Source organism: Myodes glareolus, chromosome 18 (assembly GCF_982192425.1).
Source record: "Myodes glareolus chromosome 18, mMyoGla1.1, whole genome shotgun sequence".
Classification (NCBI taxonomy): domain Eukaryota; kingdom Metazoa; phylum Chordata; class Mammalia; order Rodentia; family Cricetidae; genus Myodes; species Myodes glareolus.
The window spans coordinates 48,599,025-48,603,077 of record NC_142043.1 but is presented as its reverse complement, the minus strand read 5'-3'; the positions used below and the strand labels follow the sequence as shown (position 1 = coordinate 48,603,077).

The window sequence follows — 4,053 nt, the reverse complement described above, 5'->3', positions numbered from 1 at the left end:
TCTGTGCTTGTAGTCTGAGTAGAATGACTTTATTTTCAAATCTTCTCATTGTTAGTACGTTGAACACAGGATTGCCCAATGGTTTAGGAAGACATATCATAACAGTGAGTTTTTATAAGTAGTATGTAGCTTCAGGCTTGTTACGTTTTTTTTTTTTTTTATTCTATGTGTAATGCTGTCTTGCCTGCATGTGTGTCTGTCCAGACATAATGGGCAGTACCCAAGAAGGGCAGAAAAAAGGCATTAGACCGCCTGGAACTGAAGTCACGAATGGTTGTGAGCAGCCATGTGGGTGCTAGGACAGAACCCAGGTCCATTGGAACAGTAGCCAGTGCTATTAACCACGGAACTCTCTCCAGCTCCACCAGCTCAGTTTTAACTAGTTCTATAATGCTTTTAATTAGTTTGCTTAAAAATTCATATAAAATGCTTATTCACTCCACCTGAGACTTTCTGGTACATGACCAATTTGAAAATTTTTCTGAACTCTGTATTTGGGATTTTACCACTCAGAGGCAGAGACAGGTGGATCTCTCTGAGTTTGAGGCCAGCTAGTCTATAAAGAGTTCCAGGACACCCAGGGCTGTTACAGAGAAGCCCTGTCTGGGGGAAAAAAAAATTAAAGTAGGGTCTTGTAGCCCAGCTAGCTTTGAATTCCTTATGTAAACAAGGTCTGATCCTTCTGTCTTCCCCTCCCCATACTGTGTAGGCATTCACCACCTTTCTCAGTCTCTTGAATGCTGTTTACAGACATGAAGCACCATGCCTGATTCTCTGTACTTCTACACTAAATGATGAATGAAAGAGGAAGGCTCAAGTAACCATACACCTATGAAGGTTTCCAAAACAAACTCAAAAGGAGTGGGTAGAATTCTGTGTTTATGTACCTTCTTAAAAAGAATGGCATCTCTGGGAAGATGCATAGGCTTTTGTGAGGCATAGGCATGATGCCCACTTACTGCTTGGGAATAAGTCCGTCTTCCTGGTTAGTTCCAGGAAGGGTCATCTCCTAGGTGGGGGAATCAGTGGCATACCTGAACCTCTTCAGTATGGATATGGTAGTTGTGATACTTACTTTCAGTTAGAGTGTAATGAAGTTACTTGCTGTACCACTCATATTGGTGGACTCTGCTGAGCATGTATGAAGGCGTCCTCCAGTGGCTTATGCCTCTGCTGGAACTTTATAGATTTTAGATTTTCAGGCATATGCAAAAGCATAGTGAGGAAAATACACATTCTTAAGTACAATTTATTTTTTTAAAGACTTTGATGTGAAATTGTCAGAAGTTGGCTGTTAGGGTTAGCATGGTCAGATTTTACATTGCAGAACACATCGTCAGCTCTAGTCATGCCCAACCCATACATATTGCTCCATACATACTCTTGTTCCACCTGACTTTCTAGTAAGGCTGTCCCAGGGAACCTTGGATTTTTGAGACAGGGTCTCAGTCATCTTGGCTAGCCTGGAACTCTTGTGGACCAGGCTGGCCTCAAACCTGGAATTATTCTTGCCTTTCCCTCCTGAGTGCTGGGATTAATTTTGTGTACCACCGTGCCTAGCCAAATCTATGAATTTTCAAGTTCAGTGCTGGGGGAGGTGGACAAGGAGAGATAGGAAGAGGAGGGAGTTAGTAAGGAGTTGAGTTAGGAAGGAGTGGGAGAGCCTGGGAGTAGGGTGAGAATTCTGAGGCAGAGAAAGGGAATCTTCAGGGTCAAAAGTGGGTGAAGAGGTTAGGGTGAGCTAACCAGAGTTTCCAAAGTACAAACTGGACTAGGAGAGTAGGATGGTTTTGGAGGGCACAGATTTTGTCCAACAGTTAGCCAATGGTCAATATAAGGGAACTGACTGAGGTTCTGGGGATCTGTGACCTTGAGCCAGGCAGTGGTGTGGTCCAGGGAGCTGCTGGCCAGCCCACGTTATATGAGGACCAACTGACCACACAAAAAGCATGCAGTTTTCCTTTAGTGAGAGTAACACAGTAATTTCCTCCAAAACTGTGAGGAAAATATTTAACATGCATTGTAGGTTTAGGTTTGAAATGGTTGGTCTCCATTGTGGAGAAAGGTTTATGCGACTTTAGGAAGCAAAAAGTCAAAGGGACCAGGCTGGAGAAGGCGACAAGAAGAGATAATCTCAAATGAGATCTTTGAGTTGAGGATAGGGAAGAAGGGTAGGCCCAGGAGTGTACTTGCTCAGGTAGATAGAGACCTCTTGTCCTAGGAAGAAAAGAAGGAGGGTAGGTTTGCAGATCTGTGGGGGTCTCACCTTTCCTCATGGTTGGTTGAGTACCCATCTGCAAGGAGAAAGGGAGCAGAGGTGGAGTGCTTTGTGTAGCCTACAGGTACGATGAAAATAGCTTTCCAGGAGACTGCTTCAGTGTTACAGCAACTTTATTTCAGAGTAAGGGGAATATATAGGGTGGGAACAGTAGCTGGGTGGGTATCACCTAATTTGAATTTTGCAGCACAGAGCCTATCATACAGCTGGAATTCAATACATAATTACCATATGGGCAGCAGCAGGGGGGACAACATGCAAGGAACTATGACAAAGTTAGGCACCAGGAATCAAAGCCACTTCCAAAAAAGGTCAGTCAGAGAGCAGGAAGCAGGAAGTGTGTGTGTGTGGGGGGGGGAAGTCCTCCATTTTGCGCCAAGCTCAGGAGGTCTATTCAGACTTGGTGGACTGTAAACTCCAAGCAGCAGGGCCCTCCAACAGCAGACAATCCCTAGGGAAGAGATTAATACTGCTCATGTAACTCAGGTGAAGAGGGCAGTGAGAGCCTGGAGGACAGAGCAGCTCTTCGTACTTGAGACAGACAAAATGGAGCCAGGCAGTGGTGGCGCACGCCTTTAATTGCAGCACTCGGGAGGCAGAGACAGGCAGATCTCTGTGAGCTGGAGGCCCGCCTGGTCTACAAGAGCTAGTTCCAGGACAGGCTCCAAAGCTTCAGAGAAACCCTGTCTCGAAAAACCAAAAAAAAGAAAAAGAAAAAGGACAAGACACCACAGATACACAGAGAACAAAAATTAAGACCCTGACTCCCCCCCTCCCCGTCCCCCACAAGGGCAAGCACTGGCCAGAGCAGAACTTGATTTGGTCACCAGTTGGTCCTCCATCTTGGGAAACTTTGACAATAGGTGGATAAGGAGGGAGGAGGTTTTCCAGATGCAGGAGCGAGCTGGAGGTTCCAACCCGAACATAAAAGACCTCTCCTTAAATCCCTAACATTGCTTTGTAAATCAAACCTGTCTCAAAAAACAAGAAAGGGCACTTAGTAAACTGCAACTTTTTGACACAGAATGTTACTTATATAACATGTTACTTAAAGTTACAAGATGGTAATGTAGGAATCGGGAAATATGAGGAACCGTTTGCTTTGAATTTAATGTTTCAGTCTCGGGAGGAAACAGTATCCAACTAACACAAACAAGATTAATCTTTAAGCAGGAACACAGCACTTACTTTCGCCTTGTTCTGACTTACGAGTTGTGAGGAAGAGTACAAGCTGCTTACATTAATGTTTAAGTCCTGTAGCTCAGTGGTGAGGCGAATGTCTAGCATGCTCATGGTTCCATCATCGAGTCCTAGCACCAAGGAGCGATGCGCATGCCATTCAGGACTTTACTTAACTGTCGTAAGTAAACAGAATGTCTCAGCAACCCGTCTTGCTCTGTCCTCTAACGTTATCCTACCAGGAAACTAAAGATAATAATGCACCAATTTTCTTGGAATACACTTTAGCATTTAAAGCCACGTGCTGCTGGATGCTGGCTCACCGCAGTGGCCAGTTTGACCACATGACGACGCTTGCAAGGTTCCCCTCGGCTCATCTGTGGCGTCCCTAAAGATGCCTAATTATTTTCCCTTCCTTGGAGAAAGCTGCTGCCAATTGCCGTAGAAAGAGTGAGAGGATGCGAGCTCGTTTCCTCTGTTGTACCCTACAGACGTCATTCTCTCTTGAAGAGAGCGAGTTTCCGGCACTTACATCTCCTCTATGGTCAGGCGCGCTCTGGGACAGCCCTACCCCCGCTCTGGGTCCTTTAGCTCTG

The 4,053-nt window shown here is 45.3% G+C and overlaps 1 long non-coding RNA gene across 1 annotated transcript; it reads right to left on the bottom strand.

The window, feature by feature from the left end:
* Positions 1 to 2,373: 2,373 nt before the first annotated feature.
* LOC146890827 (uncharacterized) lies at positions 2,374 to 3,994 on the bottom strand. The gene is made up of 2 exons (XR_014998342.2): positions 3,467 to 3,994; positions 2,374 to 3,249 (listed from the first exon to the last, which is right to left on the bottom strand). It is a non-coding gene; the product is annotated as an uncharacterized LOC146890827 (long non-coding RNA).
* Positions 3,995 to 4,053: the final 59 nt, after the last annotated feature.